At 33.0% G+C, this 18,619-nt stretch overlaps 2 long non-coding RNA genes and 2 pseudogenes across 2 annotated transcripts; all 4 read left to right on the top strand.

Moving 5' to 3' along the window:
- Positions 1 to 4,072: 4,072 nt before the first annotated feature.
- LOC129920686 (phosphatidylinositol 4-kinase type 2-beta-like) lies at positions 4,073 to 5,700 on the top strand (annotated as a pseudogene).
- A 1,485-nt stretch (positions 5,701 to 7,185) lies between these two features.
- On the top strand, positions 7,186 to 7,705 carry LOC129920687 (uncharacterized). Its single transcript, XR_008773289.1, has 3 exons — positions 7,186 to 7,212; positions 7,298 to 7,436; positions 7,508 to 7,705. It is a non-coding gene; the product is annotated as an uncharacterized LOC129920687 (long non-coding RNA).
- A 6,636-nt stretch (positions 7,706 to 14,341) lies between these two features.
- LOC129920554 (phosphatidylinositol 4-kinase type 2-beta-like) lies at positions 14,342 to 15,179 on the top strand (annotated as a pseudogene).
- A 1,485-nt stretch (positions 15,180 to 16,664) lies between these two features.
- On the top strand, positions 16,665 to 17,184 carry LOC129920689 (uncharacterized). The gene is made up of 3 exons (XR_008773290.1): positions 16,665 to 16,691; positions 16,777 to 16,915; positions 16,987 to 17,184. It is a non-coding gene; the product is annotated as an uncharacterized LOC129920689 (long non-coding RNA).
- Positions 17,185 to 18,619: the final 1,435 nt, after the last annotated feature.

The following is an 18,619-nucleotide window of genomic DNA, read 5'->3' as shown; positions in this document are numbered from 1 at the left end:
GCTACGTATTTATAGGTTCGGACCCGTGCAATACGAGAACTTGTCCAATTCTACTTTGGAATAAAGCTGAAAGGCGTGATAAGGATTTCGTTGATTCAGATACCATTGATCATATGGTTACGTATTTGGATTATGATGACCACATTCACATATAAGCGGCGGAAAGCAAAATTGTTCTAAGTCACAAAAAGCAAATTTAACAGGGAGCGATTTTTAAGTTTCAAATTGATTGAGAGTGATATTTTTTTGCTCCTCGGTAGTTCAAGTTATGTTTTTTATAAAGTTTGGTCTTTCCTTTTGAAGAAACGATACAAACTTTCTTCATTAGTAAATAAATACTATTTTTTAATATTTTTAAAAACTAAGAACCCAAACTTGGATTTATAGAACAATTCCTATACAAGTACGCACTTTCCTTAAATAAAAAGTGGACTTAGAAGAAAATATGATGGGACTTAGAACAATCAAGAATACTCGGGTCTCATTTTCAGAAGGCTGCTTGGCTGTTTTTATAATGTGATGTCCCATTAAATTATATTATCTGCTGAAGAAATTTCTTAGACAAAAACGATTTTCAAATTCGGAAGGAGCACCCTCATATTACTAAAATTGCATCATTATCTCATTTTAGGTAAGCAGTGGATTTAGAACAATTTTGCTTTCCGCCGACAACAATTCTAAATAATCATCTAAACAAATTTTCAATGAAATATTTTGTTTTTGTTTATTTTTTAATTTATTTATAAATAAAATCATTATTTATAAATTATGGAATAACAAACGAAAATATCAGCTTTGTGCTCGTTTCTTTGTACTGGGATTGAATGTCGATAGCGTACGCGTCCTTTAATCTTCCGGCACTTTGCAAGATAATTGTTTGATTTGGATTGATCTGTTTTTGATGCTCTTGCTGTTGCTGTGGAGGTGTTAACTATGCTGGATTCTGAGTATTAACAGGAGGTGTTCGGAATTTTTAGGTTGTGGTGGAATTTTATGACCTTTATACATGTATCCAATACGCTGATTCTTTACTTGTCAGATATCCAAAAAGGAGTGTATCAAATTTAATCAATAAGATTCAATTATTAATCTTGCATCTATTTTGACTTACAAGCTTTTATATTTTGCATCAACTCCAGAAACTATTTTCATCGATGGGTTCCATATCCCATGGACTCGTATACTCATTTTCTCTAAGTATTCTGGTAGTTAAAGTTGGATCGTTCAAGTGGTCTGACCAAGCCAAGTTTTTCCGATGCTCTGGCCTTCCACATGCGGATGTTCATCTCGTCCGATCCAGAGAAGACGTACATATTTGTTGTCCAAACTACAGGCGACGCAAGCAAGGCTTTGCACTCGCTTTAGGTGATATACAGGGTGATTCAGGACTCAGGAGTAATGTGCCAAAAAGCTAGAGCGTGTAGGTTAGGTCAAGATAAAAAAAAAATCTTATGAGAGGGGGGGTCTATTCCCCTTCGTGTAGCGGGGAGGGGCAATTTAAAAAAAATTGACTTAATTTGGAAAAAAATTATTAAAAATTAACGGTTATACTTACAATAACGTGCTATACTTTTTTTTATTAAAGCCAAAACATTAGTCTTTTACAAAATTTGTAAACAAAGCCATTTTATGGCACAGTTTTTGAAAATTTAATTTTTAAAAACAAAATTTTTAAAATTAAAATTCGATGCTTTTATTTATTTTTAAACAGAAACAGAAAACCAGATTCGAGAAATTAACAAAAAACCAAAACGGCTTTTTTCTAAAAAAAACCTCTTTATATTCTGTTTTTACGTAGCTGGACTTGTTGATAAATTAATTTATGAAACATTAACAATTCGTCAATTATTTTTTAACATTCAGACTTAAATAAGGATACAATTAAGTGATACCGTATTGGATTAAGGCTGAGTGGACCACGTAAAAATCGGGCTATCGTTTACAAATCGGTGCATAACTTTCACATTTTTAAAGATAATTGAATGAAATAAATTTTATTATTTAGATAATAAACAAGGCTAAATATCTTCATCCCTACAATTTCCAAATTTGTGCACTTGTAATGAAGAGAGAACAAAACATGATAAAATTTTCGTTGTTTTAGAACGACCTGAAACCCTGAAAGACATTGGTTTGTTAGTTAGTTAGACTAAAATTTTTATTTTTTTTATTTCTATTTTGGATTGAGATTGAATCAAACTACATAGTAAAACTATTTTGAAAAACTAAAAATGTATTTTTTCATAGAAAAAAATTAATCGAAACTGAAGCTATTTTTCCTTATGTTAGAATGTTTGAACATGTGTAACTTCTGCAATTATTAATAAAATTCATCGAAATAAAAAGAAATAAGTACCTCAACTCAAATACTAACACATTGATTAGTTAAAGAAATTTATATTATTTTTAAGGTCTTAAACAACAAAAAAAAGTTAAAAAGTCATTTTTTCTTAACTTTTTTAAAACAAAGTGGTTTAATTTCTTTGTTTTTCAAAGTATGATTTTGATTTTTATTTTATTTAAAAGCTTAATTTATTGACTATGGAGTAAAGCTATATTTTGTTGGAAAATATTATTTTGTAACCCTCCAATCGCTTTTTAAGTAGTCCCAAAAACAATAAACTGTACTAAGAAACCAGAATTTTTAGATTTTTTGTTATATTTTTTTTATTTTTTTTCATTATTTTTTCTATCAATATCAAGTTAGAAAACAAGAATTGCTATAATAGTTTTCTTACAATTAATTTTTGAAAAAGAGTCTACTTTCCATTTTTTTCCTCAGAAATTCATGGAATGCGTATGTATTGGAATTTGTAGTTTAAACAAATTCCGCTGGCGCTAGTTGTATCTCTCTCTCTTTATTATCTTCTATTTTGTTTCTACATGATCTCTCGCACTCGCTCTGTCGAGTGGTTGTTTGGTGGTATAAAGAATAAGATGAACTTAGGTATCTACATTCTACATATTGTTTGTACATAGGTTTTTCCATAAAAAAGGATTGGCGCCAGGCAAGCTCATCGCGCATGCAAAGTGTTGTATTTTTTTTGCGAAAATGAGAGGATACAGGAAATGGATCTCTCGCACGTTCGCAATGTATGGTATCTGGTGTTGCGTGGTAGGTATATGGAATAGGACAAACGAGTTTTTTTTTGTATTCTTGTTTTTTTTTTTAAACTGGTTTATTTATCTCTTGATCATGATCTGACGTTTCTCACGAAACTGTGCTGTCCTGTCCTGTTCTGATCTAGAAAAATCCTCGCTGAACATACTTATGGCGTTTTTAATTGGCAATCCGGAATTGTTCTTCGATTCGGAATCCCAATTGAACAGTTTTTTTTTTATTCCGAAGAATCTGATGTTTGGTGTGAATGTATTGGTTGAGTTTGACTTGTGTCACATATACGTGTATTCGCGCCAAATTTCATTTGTTTTTATGCTGCAAACATTTTGTGCTGCTCTATGAATGTTTGAGTGATTCTGCTTCTGATTCTGTTTTTAAAACCAGAAGAGAAATTCTCTTTTTTTCACAATCAGAACTGTCAGTTTTGCCCAATTGAACGCTTTCAGATTGCTTTTTTTTGCTTCCAGATTGCCAATTAAAAACGCCATTAATGTCACTTAAATTCATAAGTGTTACCAGCTCCAAAAAAAAAATTGAATGAACTCTTTTTCGCGAGAAGATGTCGCTACGGTATGTGTGTAAAAGCTTTTCACTTTTCCACTTTTTGAAATTTTTTCAAAAAGTGGCCAATGTAGTTAAGCCTTTAAAGCCATAACTACAATGGGCACTTTTTAAAAAAATTCCAAAAAGTGAAAAAGTGAAAAGCTTTCCAAAAAGTGAAAAGCTTCCACACACATACGTTGGCGACATCTTCTCGTGAAAAAAAAGAGTTTATTTTTCTTGCAGCTGGTAATACTTATCGATTTAACATTTAAGTGACATTTGTCAGTAATAATAAACAAACAAAGTAAAGAAACAAATTCTTGTAGAAAAAAAAATTTTACCAAAACCAATAGAAAAATTCAACAAACTATACAACATAATGTTCTGGAAACATTACGACCATGAAAAACCCTCTAAACCATTATATTAGAGGAGAATTTGTTGCTGTTTTCTTCGAAGAGGATACATCAACATTTTCGCGTGGTCGAATAAGATCAAATCTACAGTAACAACGATACAATTTGTATGTCGATGAACTAAAGTGTCTATCTCGAGTCCCACCTGGTCTGGGTTTCACCCAACTAAGTTTTTAGAATAGACGATAAGTCCACCACTAAGACGATGACATTATCTTCCTGAGTCCGTTAAGCGAACGCAATGGATTGAATCTATTAAATCGTTAAGGGATGTAAGTTGTTCCTTTCACAACCCTTACCCCCTCCTTCTATGTAGTATACATAAAATAGTATATTTTTTTTTAGCAACAATATAATATTCCCTGAGCAAATATTATCAATGCCTTCTGGCTATGCAAGAAAGCATGAAGGCTGAGATAAGTTCCTATTTGTTGCGCTTCAACAACGACGATAGAGTTGTAGGAGAGTTTTATATTACTGTGTAAGGACTAAAGAGTCTCGAATCTCGATCATCCAGCAGATTTGTATATTCGCATTGAGGTAGATTCGTATGGTTTGTGGATGGGCAGCGTATTTCTCCTTCAAGGTATTCTGAAAGGTATTCACATGGTCTGACCAGGCCAATAAGTCTCAAAACTTTTAGAATATTTAAATGATTTCTAGTTAGAAGGAAGTTGTGTCATCTACATTAAAATATACCTAATACATTGACTTGCAAACATATCTAAATATAATGCATATCAAATAACATAAAACTTTTTCAGAACTTCAAACAGAAAGTAGTGGCAGTATTCAAACCCAAAAACGAAGAGCCATATGAACAAATGAATCCAAAACGACAAAATGGATGCACAAACTGTGTTGTTTTGGACGTGCTTGTTTAATTCCGGATCAAGGGTAAGGATTTAAATCATTTTACTAAATAATACAATCTCTGATAACTTGTTATTATTTTGTGTCAGATATCTCTCGGAAGCTGGAGCAAGTCAAGTTGACCAAAAAATACAATTAGGCGTTGTACCGAATACACGAATAGTTCGTTTAGTTGCCGAGACATTTAATTATGCCCGAATCGATAGACGAAAAGCGAAACTAAAAAAAAAAAAACAAATCAATGAAGACTTCCCATCACAAGATTTAATTGAATGAGCTTTCCTTTGAAAGTTAGTTTTTCAACCCTAAATTGTTTTTGTATAGAAAATGTTATGTTAATTATTAATTTTTTAGAAAGGATCATTTCAAATATTCGTGCAAAACTACAGGGAGCTGATTACTGCCTACGACGTTTTGAAAACAAAGCTCTAACATCTGTCCTAGCTAAATCTTTTCAATTACAATTTGAAAGATTATTTCTCTTAGACTACAAATCATAAGAAACACATATCGTGGGAACGATAATTGGCTAGTAAAATATGATCAACCAAAAATTGTTAAACAAGTTAATGATACTGTTATGCCAACAAGAACAACTGAGATTATCCCAACCGAGTCATCGAGAACTGATGGAGTTACATCTCTAACTGATAAAGCAATATCTTAATCCAGATAACACAAATAATTGGAATGTTGTTCAATTGCCAGAAATTAAAATCGCCGCTATTAATAATATTTTAATTTATATCTCTTATATATATAATTCTCCTGTGCGTTTGTTTGTGACCCTACTCCTTCTAAACGACTTGATAGATTTTTCTGAAATTTGGTGGGGGTGATAAGGTCCATCCGAGACAGGTTTTGTTTTATAATTGGACCCAGTAGGTGGCGCTGTTGACAAGTTATATGCAAATTCCGTATTTGGGGTCGAATGACTGAACAGATTTTTGTGAAATTTTGTGTGTGCGATAAGGTCCATCCGCGACAGGTTTTGTGTTATAATTGGACCTGGTAGGTGGCGCTGTTGTCAATTTATATGCAAATTCCGTATTTGGGGTCGAATGACTGAACAGATTTTTGTGAAACTTTGTGTATGCGATAAGGTCTATCCGATACAGGTTTTGCGTTATAATTGGACCCGGTAGGTGGCGCTGTTGTCAAGTTATGTATATGCAAATTCCATATTTGGGGTCGAAAGACTGAATAGATTTTTGTGAAATTTTGTGTGTGCGATAAGGTCCATCTGAGACAGGTATTGTGTTATAATAGGACCCGGTAGGTGGCGCTGTTGTCAATTTATATGCAAATTCCGTATTTGGGGTCGAATGACTGAACAGATTTTTGTGAAATTTTGTGTATGCGATAAGGTCTATCCGAGACAGGTTTTGTGTTATAATTGGACCCAGTAGGTGGCGCTGTTGACAAGTTATATGCAAATTCCGTATTTGGGGTCGAATGACTGAACAGATTTTTGTGAAATTTTGTGTGTGCGATAAGGTCCATCCGAGACAGGTTTTGTGTTATAATTGGACCCGGTAGGTGGCGCTGTTGTCAATTTATATGCAAATTCCGTATTTGGGGTCGAATGACTGAACAGATTTTTGTGAAATTTTGTGTATGCGATAAGGTCTATCCGAGACAGGTTTTGTGTTATAATTGGACCCGGTATGTGGCGCTGTTGTCAAGTTATGTATATGCAAATTCCATATTTGGGGTCGAAAGACTGAATAGATTTTTGTGAAATTTTGTGTGTGCGATAAGGTCCATCTGAGACAGGTATTGTGTTATAATTGGACCCGGTAGGTGGCGCTGTTGTCAAGTTTAATTCAAAATCCGTATTTGGGGTCGAATGACTGGATATTTTTTGTGAAATTTTGTGTGTGTGATAAGGTTTGCCCCAGACAGGTTTTGTGTTATAATTGGACCCTGTAGGTTGCGCTGTAGTCAATTTATTTGTGCTCCACATATCAACCGAACCGAGTGAACCGGAAAAAGTTTAACACATTACAGGGCTAAAATTTGAAAACAAATACTTGGAAAGGCGGAACGAAGTCCGCCGGGTCAGCTAGTAATTTATATATATATATATCCATTAAAATGGACTGGCTTTTACATTTCCATTTAAACATTCAGATTCATGGCGTGCATATCCATGCCATTACGCGTGGTTGTCTTTTAGTGAAGAAACCAAACAACTTGTCCTTCCTTCGTTATCCGATATGAATTTTGCAGAGGAACTGTGCAATGTATTAGTTTAAGGTTTGGATGAATTTAATTTATTTTGTTATCAATAAGTTAAATTACAAATTTTTTTTGGCTTTATTTCAAAATGAAAAAATTTTAGCAAGACAAAGGATTCGATAGAAAATTGTATTAACGTCAAATGTCTGTGATGCGGGGAAAAATTTTAAATTTAACTCAAGCCTCAAGGACGGTAAATCTCCCGTTCAACTAGTCCAAATGCCAGCAGTGGTCATTGAAAAGTAAATTTTTGTTTCCTTTTTCTTCTTTTCAAAATTCAAGTATTTAGTAAAATTTTTATTTAATTTTTCAGAAGTGAACCGAAAAGCAGATTAACCTCGTTTACCCAGCGCTTCCAATAAAAAAGCCCATTTTTTTCATGGTGCTAACGAGAAGGCCAAGTCAAGTAATGATACGTTTAAATTTTTTGTTTTGTAAATATAGGTGAATATTTAATTTATTGAATAAAGTTAATCAGAAGTTAACACGGAAAATTAAATTTGATTGTCAGCTAAAAATTCATTCAGAGTTTATTTTGATTAGTTTTATGTTTTCTTTTGAAAATGAAGACAGATTAATATGGGAACCATCACAAGTAAGCGAACATGAAACATCGGTAAACATTTTTTTTGAATTTATGCCATGTTTGGTTTTTGGAAATTGTTTATTTTTTTCGTATTGCTACGTATTTATAGGTTCGGACCCGTGCAATACGAGAACTTGTCCAATTCTACTTTGGAATAAAGCTGAAAGGCGTGATAAGGATTTCGTTGATTCAGATACCATTGATCATATGGTTACGTATTTGGATTATGATGACCACATATAAGCGGCGGAAAGCAAAATTGTTCTAAGTCACAAAAAGCAAATTTAACAGGGAGCGATTTTTAAGTTTCAAATTGATTGAGAGTGATATTTTTTTGCTCCTCGGTAGTTCAAGTTATGTTTTTTATAAAGTTTGGTCTTTCCTTTTGAAGAAACGATACAAACTTTCTTCATTAGTAAATAAATACTATTTTTTAATATTTTTAAAAACTAAGAACCCAAACTTGGATTTATAGAACAATTCCTATACAAGTACGCACTTTCCTTAAATAAAAAGTGGACTTAGAAGAAAATATGATGGGACTTAGAACAATCAAGAATACTCGGGTCTCATTTTCAGAAGGCTGCTTGGCTGTTTTTATAATTTGATGTCCCATTAAATTATATTATCTGCTGAAGAAATTTCTTAGACAAAAACGATTTTCAAATTCGGAAAGAGCACCCTCATATTACTAAAATTGCATCATTATCTCATTTTAGGTAAGCAGTGGATTTAGAACAATTTTGCTTTCCGCCGACAACAATTCTAAATAATAATCTAAACAAATTTTCAATGAAATATTTTGTTTTTGTTTATTTTTTAATTTATTTATAAATAAAATCATTATTTATAAATTATGGAATAACAAACGAAAATATCAACTTTGTTCTTTGTGCTCGTTTCTTTGTACTGGGATTGAATGTCGATAGCGTAGGCGTCCTTTAATCTTCCGGCACTTTGCAAGATAATTGTTTGATTTGGATTGATCTGTTTTTAATGCTCTTGCTGTTGCTGTGGAGGTGTTAACTATGCTGGATTCTGAGTATTAACAGGAGGTGTTCGGAATTTTTAGGTTGTGGTGGAATTTTATGACCTTTATACATGTATCCAATACGCTGATTCTTTACTTGTCAGATATCCAAAAAGGAGTGTATCAAATTTAATCAATAAGATTCAATTATTAATCTTGCATCTATTTTGACTTACAAGCTTTTATATTTTGCATCAACTCCAGAAACTATTTTCATCGATGGGTTCCATATCCCATGGACTCGTATACTCATTTTCTCTAAGTATTCTGGTAGTTAAAGTTGGATCGTTCAAGTGGTCTGACCAAGCCAAGTTTTTCCGATGCTCTGGCCTTCCACATGCGGATGTTCATCTCGTCCGATCCAGAGAAGACGTACATATTTGTTGTCCAAACTACAGGCGACGCAAGCAAGGCTTTGCACTCGCTATAGGTGATATACAGGGTGATTCAGGACTCAGGAGTAATGTGCCAAAAAGCTAGAGCGTGTAGGTTAGGTCAAGATTAAAAAAAATCTTATGGGAGGGGGGGTCTATTCCCCTTCGTGTAGCGGGGAGGGGCAATTTAAAAAAAATTGACTTAATTTGGAAAAAAAATTATTAAAAATTAACGGTTATACTTACAATAAAGTGCTATACTTTTTTTTATTAAAGCCAAAACATTAGTCTTTTACAAAATTTGTAAACAAAGCCATTTTATGGCACAGTTTTTGAAAAATTAATTTTTAAAAACAAAATTTTGAAAAAAAAATTGGAAAAAAAAAATTTCAAACTACTTTTTTTCAAAATTTCATGTAATAAAGTACTAATTTAAAATTAAAATTCGATGCTTTTATTTATTTTTAAACAGAAACAGAAAACCAGATTCGAGAAATTAACAAAAAACCAAAACGGCTTTTTTCTAAAAAAAACCTCTTTATATTCTGTTTTTACGTAGATGGACTTGTTGATAAATTAATTTATGAAACATTAACAATTCGTCAATTATTTTTTAACATTCAGACTTAAATAAGGATACAATTAGTGATACCGTATTGGATTAAGGCTGAGTGGACCACGTAAAAATCGGGCTATCGTTTACAAATCGGTGCATAACTTTCACATTTTTAAAGATAATTGAATGAAATAAATTTTATTATTTAGATAATAAACAAGGCTAAATATCTTCATCCCTACAATTTCCAAATTTGTGCACTTGTAATGAAGAAAGAACAAAACATGATAAAATTTTCGTTGTTTTAGAACGACCTGAAACCCTGAAAGACATTGGTTTGTTTCTTAGTTAGACTAAAATTTTTATTTTTTTTTATTTCTATTTTGGATTGAGATTGAATCAAACTACATAGTAAAACTATTTTGAAAAACTAAAAATGTATTTTTTCATAGAAAAAAATTAATCGAAACTGAAGCTATTTTTCCTTATGTTAGAATGTTTGAACATGTGTAACTTCTGCAATTATTAATAAAATTCATCGAAATAAAAAGAAATAAGTACCTCAACTCAAATACTAACACATTGATTAGTTAAAGAAATTTATATTATTTTTAAGGTCTTAAACAACAAAAAAAAGTTAAAAAGTCATTTTTTCTTAACTTTTTTAAAACAAAGTGGTTTAATTTCTTTGTTTTTCAAAGTATGATTTTGATTTTTATTTTATTTAAAAGCTTAATTTATTGACTATGGAGTAAAGCTATATTTTGTTGGAAAATATTATTTTGTAACCCTCCAATCGCTTTTTAAGTAGTCCCAAAAACAATAAACTGTACTAAGAAACCAGAATTTTTAGATTTTTTGTTATATTTTTTTATTTTTTTTCATTATTTTTTCTATCAATATCAAGTTAGAAAACAAGAATTGCTATAATAGTTTTCTTACAATTAATTTTTGAAAAAGAGTCTACTTTCCATTTTTTTCCTCAGAAATTCATGGAATGCGTATGTATTGGAATTTGTAGTTTAAACAAATTCCGCTGGCGCTAGTTGTATCTCTCTCTCTTTATTATCTTCTATTTTGTTTCTACATGATCTCTCGCACTCGCTCTGTCGAGTGGTTGTTTGGTGGTATAAAGAATAAGATGAACTTAGGTATCTACATTCTACATATTGTTTGTACATAGGTTTTTCCATAAAAAAGGATTGGCGCCAGGCAAGCTCATCGCGCATGCAAAGTGTTGTATTTTTTTTGCGAAAATGAGAGGATACAGGAAATGGATCTCTCGCACGTTCGCAATGTATGGTATCTGGTGTTGCGTGGTAGGTATATGGAATAGGACAAACGAGTTTTTTTTTGTATTCTTGTTTTTTTTTTTAAACTGGTTTATTTATCTCTTGATCATGATCTGACGTTTCTCACGAAACTGTGCTGTCCTGTCCTGTTCTGATCTAGAAAAATCCTCGCTGAACATACTTATGGCGTTTTTAATTGGCAATCCGGAATTGTTCTTCGATTCGGAATCCCAATTGAACAGTTTTTTTTTTATTCCGAAGAATCTGATGTTTGGTGTGAATGTATTGGTTGAGTTTGACTTGTGTCACATATACGTGTATTCGCGCCAAATTTCATTTGTTTTTATGCTGCAAACATTTTGTGCTGCTCTATGAATGTTTGAGTGATTCTGCTTCTGATTCTGTTTTTAAAACCAGAAGAGAAATTCTCTTTTTTTCAGAATCAGAACTGTCAGTTTTGCCCAATTGAACGCTTTCAGATTGCTTTTTTTTGCTTCCAGATTGCCAATTAAAAACGCCATTAATGTCACTTAAATTCATAAGTGTTACCAGCTCCAAAAAAAAAATTGAATGAACTCTTTTTCGCGAGAAGATGTCGCTACGGTATGTGTGTAAAAGCTTTTCACTTTTCCACTTTTTGAAGTTTTTTCAAAAAGTGGCCAATGTAGTTAAGCCTTTAAAGCCATAACTACAATGGGCACTTTTTAAAAAAATTCCAAAAAGTGAAAAAGTGAAAAGCTTTCCAAAAAGTGAAAAGCTTCCACACACATACGTTGGCGACATCTTCTCGTGAAAAAAAAGAGTTTATTTTTCTTGCAGTTGGTAATACTTATCGATTTAACATTTAAGTGACATTTGTCAGTAATAATAAACAAACAAAGTAAAGAAACAAATTCTTGAGGAAAAAAAAATTTTACCAAAACCAATAGAAAAATTCAACAAACTATACAACATAATGTTCTGGAAACATTACGACCATGAAAAACCCTCTAAACCATTATATTAGAGGAGAATTTGTTGCTGTTTTCTTCGAAGAGGATACATCAACATTTTCGCGTGGTCGAATAAGATCAAGGGGCACGGTAGTGCCCAGCCAAGTTCTCTAGCAACTTTGGCACTACACCCTTATTTACAGGAAACAACTCAGGCCATTTTCGACCCCCCTCTAACTTCCACACCAAAGATGCTAGAAATTTCAAACTCACTACATTTGTTGAGCTCGTAAAAACCAAACTCCTCACAAAATTTCAGCCTCCTACGATGAGTAGTTTCTGAGATATAGGGCTTCAAAAATCGCAAAAACCGTAACTGACTCACTGACTCACTGACAGATCATCAAAATTATGGAGAACTTCCCGATATCGTAGAAACTTGAAATTTTACACGGTGATAGGACTTGTGGTGTATACAAAGGAAAAAATTTGAGATTTTCAATTCAGGGGGCGTGGCATCCGCCCATTTCCGCTGAATTTTCATCATATATTATAAAGCACTTCTGATTATCGTAGAATCTTGAAATTTGGTAGAATAGTAGAGCTGGTAGTTAATACAAAGGAAAAAATTTAAAACTTGAGAATTGCAGCCAGGGGGCGTGGCAACCGCCCATTTCCGCTGAATTTTCATAAATTATTATAGAGCACTTTTGACTGTCGTAGAATCTTGAAATTTGGTAGAATGGTAGAGCTGGTAGTTTTTACAAAGGAAAAAATTTAAAATTTGAGAATTTCAGCCAGGGGGCGTGGCAACCGCCCATTTCCGCTGAATTTTCATAAATTATTATAGAGCACTTCTGATTGTCGTAGAATCTTGAAATTTGGTAGAATAGTAGAGCTAATAGTTTATACAAAGGAATAAATTTAAAATTTGAGAATTTCAGCCAGGGGGCGTGGCAACCGCCCATTTCCGCTGAATTTTCATAAATTATTATAGAGCACTTCTGATTGTCGTAGAATCTTGAAATTTGGTAGAATAGTAGAGCTAATAGTTTATACAAAGGAATAAATTTAAAATTTGAGAATTTCAGCCAGGGGGCGTGGCAACCGCCCATTTCCGCTGAATTTTCATAAATTATTATAGAGCACTTCTGATTGTCGTAGAATCTTGAAATTTGGTAGAATGGTGGAGCTGGTAGTTTACACAAAGGAAAAAATTTAAAGATTGAGAATTTCAGGCAGGGGGCGTGGCAACCACCCATTTTCACTGAATTTTCATCAAATATAGAGATTTTATATTCTACAGCCATACCTTGCAAAAAGTAGTGAAATCGCAACAAAAACATTACTGTTAAAAAAAGAGCCAAGTTCTCCTATGTTGAAATTATGCTGGCACAAAAAGTACTGAGATGTAAAAGTGTACCAAGTTCTAAAGTTTGGGTTCAAATTCGTATCAATAAAATTTTGATTGTTTACTTGGCAATTTTTGAAATAACTTTAAAAATCGATAATTAAGAAAAATTGTCAAGAGAACAATCAAAATTTTATTGATACGAATTTGAACCCAAACTTTAGAACTTGGTACACTTTTACATCTCAGTACTTTTTGTGCCAGCATAATTTCAACATAGGAGAACTTGGCTCTTTTTTTAACAGTAATGTTTTTGTTGCGATCAAATCTACAGTAACAACGATACAATTTGTATGTCGATGAACTAAAGTGTCTATCTCGAGTCCCACCTGGTCTGGGTTTCACCCAACTAAGTTTTTAGAATAGACGATAAGTCCACCACTAAGACGATGACATTATCTTCCTGAGTCCGTTAAGCGAACGCAATGGATTGAATCTATTAAATCGTTAAGGGATGTAAGTTGTTCCTTTCACAACCCTTACCCCCTCCTTCTATGTAGTATACATAAAATAGTATATATTTTTTTAGCAACAATATAATATTCCCTGAGCAAATATTATCAATGCCTTCTGGCTATGCAAGAAAGCATGAAGGCTGAGATAAGTTCCTATTTGTTGCGCTTCAACAACGACGATAGAGTTGTAGGAGAGTTTTATATTACTGTGTAAGGACTAAAGAGTCTCGAATCTCGATCATCCAGCAGATTTGTATATTCGCATTGAGGTAGATTCGTATGGTTTGTGGATGGGCAACGTATTTCTCCTTCAAGGTATTCTGAAAGGTATTCACATGGTCTGACCAGGCCAATAAGTCTCAAAACTTTTAGAATATTTAAATGATTTCTAGTTAGAAGGAAGTTGTGTCATCTACATTAAAATATACCTAATACATTGACTTGCAAACATATCTAAATATAATGCATATCAAATAACATAAAACTTTTTCAGAACTTCAAACAGAAAGTAGTGGCAGTATTCAAACCCAAAAACGAAGAGCCATATGAACAAATGAATCCAAAACGACAAAATGGATGCACAAACTGTGTTGTTTTGGACGTGCTTGTTTAATTCCGGATCAAGGGTAAGGATTTAAATCATTTTACTAAATAATACAATCTCTGATAACTTGTTATTATTTTGTGTCAGATATCTCTCGGAAGCTGGAGCAAGTCAAGTTGACCAAAAAATACAATTAGGCGTTGTACCGAATACACGAATAGTTCGTTTAGTTGCCGAGACATTTAATTATGCCCGAATCGATAGACGAAAAGCGAAACTAAAAAAAAAAAAACAAATCAATGAAGACTTCCCATCACAAGATTTAATTGAATGAGCTTTCCTTTGAAAGTTAGTTTTTCAACCCTAAATTGTTTTTGTATAGAAAATGTTATGTTAATTATTAACTTTTTAGAAAGGATCATTTCAAATATTCGTGCAAAACTACAGGGAGCTGATTACTGCCTACGACGTTTTGAAAACAAAGCTCTAACATCTGTCCTAGCTAAATCTTTTCAATTACAATTTGAAAGATTATTTCTCTTAGACTACAAATCATAAGAAACACATATCGTGGGAACGATAATTGGCTAGTAAAATATGATCAACCAAAAATTGTTAAACAAGTTAATGATACTGTTATGCCAACAAGAACAACTGAGATTATCCCAACCGAGTCATCGAGAACTGATGGAGTTACATCTCTAACTGATAAAGCAATATCTTAATCCAGATAACACAAATAATTGGAATGTTGTTCAATTGCCAGAAATTAAAATCGCCGCTATTAATAATATTTTAATTTATATCTCTTATATATATAATTCTCCTGTGCGTTTGTTTGTGACCCTACTCCTTCTAAACGACTTGATAGATTTTTCTGAAATTTGGTGGGGGTGATAAGGTCCATCCGAGACAGGTTTTGTTTTATAATTGGACCCAGTAGGTGGCGCTGTTGACAAGTTATATGCAAATTCCGTATTTGGGGTCGAATGACTGAACAGATTTTTGTGAAATTTTGTGTGTGCGATAAGGTCCATCCGCGACAGGTTTTGTGTTATAATTGGACCTGGTAGGTGGCGCTGTTGTCAATTTATATGCAAATTCCGTATTTGGGGTCGAATGACTGAACAGATTTTTGTGAAACTTTGTGTATGCGATAAGGTCTATCCGATACAGGTTTTGCGTTATAATTGGACCCGGTAGGTGGCGCTGTTGTCAAGTTATGTATATGCAAATTCCATATTTGGGGTCGAAAGACTGAATAGATTTTTGTGAAATTTTGTGTGTGCGATAAGGTCCATCTGAGACAGGTATTGTGTTATAATAGGACCCGGTAGGTGGCGCTGTTGTCAATTTATATGCAAATTCCGTATTTGAGGTCGAATGACTGAACAGATTTTTGTGAAATTTTGTGTATGCGATAAGGTCTATCCGAGACAGGTTTTGTGTTATAATTGGACCCAGTAGGTGGCGCTGTTGACAAGTTATATGCAAATTCCGTATTTGGGGTCGAATGACTGAACAGATTTTTGTGAAATTTTGTGTGTGCGATAAGGTCCATCCGAGACAGGTTTTGTGTTATAATTGGACCCGGTAGGTGGCGCTGTTGTCAATTTATATGCAAATTCCGTATTTGGGGTCGAATGACTGAACAGATTTTTGTGAAATTTTGTGTATGCGATAAGGTCTATCCGAGACAGGTTTTGTGTTATAATTGGACCCGGTATGTGGCGCTGTTGTCAAGTTATGTATATGCAAATTCCATATTTGGGGTCGAAAGACTGAATAGATTTTTGTGAAATTTTGTGTGTGCGATAAGGTCCATCTGAGACAGGTATTGTGTTATAATTGGACCCGGTAGGTGGCGCTGTTGTCAAGTTTAATTCAAAATCCGTATTTGGGGTCGAATGACTGGATATTTTTTGTGAAATTTTGTGTGTGTGATAAGGTTTGCCCCAGACAGGTTTTGTGTTATAATTGGACCCTGTAGGTTGCGCTGTAGTCAATTTATTTGTGCTCCACATATCAACCGAACCGAGTGAACCGGAAAAAGTTTAACACATTACAGGGCTAAAATTTGAAAACAAATACTTGGAAAGGCGGAACGAAGTCCGCCGGGTCAGCTAGTAATTTATATATATATATATCCATTAAAATGGACTGGCTTTTACATTTCCATTTAAACATTCAGATTCATGGCGTGCATATCCATGCCATTACGCGTGGTTGTCTTTTAGTGAAGAAACCAAACAACTTGTCCTTCCTTCGTTATCCGATATGAATTTTGCAGAGGAACTGTGCAATGTATTAGTTTAAGGTTTGGATGAATTTAATTTATTTTGTTATCAATAAGTTAAATTACAAATTTTTTTTGGCTTTATTTCAAAATGAAAAAATTTTAGCAAGACAAAGGATTCGATAGAAAATTGTATTAACGTCAAATGTCTGTGATGCGGGGAAAAATTTTAAATTTAACTCAAGCCTCAAGGACGGTAAATCTCCCGTTCAACTAGTCCAAATGCCAGCAGTGGTCATTGAAAAGTAAATTTTTGTTTCCTTTTTCTTCTTTTCAAAATTCAAGTATTTAGTAAAATTTTTATTTAATTTTTCAGAAGTGAACCGAAAAGCAGATTAACCTCGTTTACCCAGCGCTTCCAATAAAAAAGCCCATTTTTTTCATGGTGCTAACGAGAAGGCCAAGTCAAGTAATGATACGTTTAAATTTTTTGTTTTGTAAATATAGGTGAATATTTAATTTATTGAATAAAGTTAATCAGAAGTTAACACGGAAAATTAAATTTGATTGTCAGCTAAAAATTCATTCAGAGTTTATTTTGATTAGTTTTATGTTTTCTTTTGAAAATGAAGACAGATTAATATGGGAACCATCACAAGTAAGCGAACATGAAACATCGGTAAACATTTTTTTTGAATTTATGCCATGTTTGGTTTTTGGAAATTGTTTATTTTTTTCGTATTGCTACGTATTTATAGGTTCGGACCCGTGCAATACGAGAACTTGTCCAATTCTACTTTGGAATAAAGCTGAAAGGCGTGATAAGGATTTCGTTGATTCAGATACCATTGATCATATGGTTACGTATTTGGATTATGATGACCACATATAAGCGGCGGAAAGCAAAATTGTTCTAAGTCACAAAAAGCAAATTTAACAGGGAGCGATTTTTAAGTTTCAAATTGATTGAGAGTGATATTTTTTTGCTCCTCGGTAGTTCAAGTTATGTTTTTTATAAAGTTTGGTCTTTCCTTTTGAAGAAACGATACAAACTTTCTTCATTAGTAAATAAATACTATTTTTTAATATTTTTAAAAACTAAGAACCCAAACTTGGATTTATAGAACAATTCCTATACAAGTACGCACTTTCCTTAAATAAAAAGTGGACTTAGAAGAAAATATGATGGGACTTAGAACAATCAAGAATACTCGGGTCTCATTTTCAGAAGGCTGCTTGGCTGTTTTTATAATTTGATGTCCCATTAAATTATATTATCTGCTGAAGAAATTTCTTAGACAAAAACGATTTTCAAATTCGGAAAGAGCACCCTCATATTACTAAAATTGCATCATTATCTCATTTTAGGTAAGCAGTGGATTTAGAACAATTTTGCTTTCCGCCGACAACAATTCTAAATAATAATCTAAACAAATTTTCAATGAAATATTTTGTTTTTGTTTATTTTTTAATTTATTTATAAATAAAATCATTATTTATAAATTATGGAATAACAAACGAAAATATCAACTTTGTTCTTTGTGCTCGTTTCTTTGTACTGGGATTGAATGTCGATAGCGTAGGCGTCCTTTAATCTTCCGGCACTTTGCAAGATAATTGTTTGATTTGGATTGATCTGTTTTTAATGCTCTTGCTGTTGCTGTGGAGGTGTTAACTATGCTGGATTCTGAGTATTAACAGGAGGTGTTCGGAATTTTTAGGTTGTGGTGGAATTTTATGACCTTTATACATGTATCCAATACGCTGATTCTTTACTTGTCAGATATCCAAAAAGGAGTGTATCAAATTTAATCAATAAGATTCAATTATTAATCTTGCATCTATTTTGACTTACAAGCTTTTATATTTTGCATCAACTCCAGAAACTATTTTCATCGATGGGTTCCATATCCCATGGACTCGTATACTCATTTTCTCTAAGTATTCTGGTAGTTAAAGTTGGATCGTTCAAGTGGTCTGACCAAGCCAAGTTTTTCCGATGCTCTGGC

The sequence above is a fragment of the Episyrphus balteatus genome, chromosome X (genome assembly GCF_945859705.1).
Source record: "Episyrphus balteatus chromosome X, idEpiBalt1.1, whole genome shotgun sequence".
NCBI classification, from domain to species: domain Eukaryota; kingdom Metazoa; phylum Arthropoda; class Insecta; order Diptera; family Syrphidae; genus Episyrphus; species Episyrphus balteatus.
The sequence above is the reverse complement of the archived record's forward strand: the minus strand, read 5'-3'. Positions and strand labels throughout refer to the sequence as shown.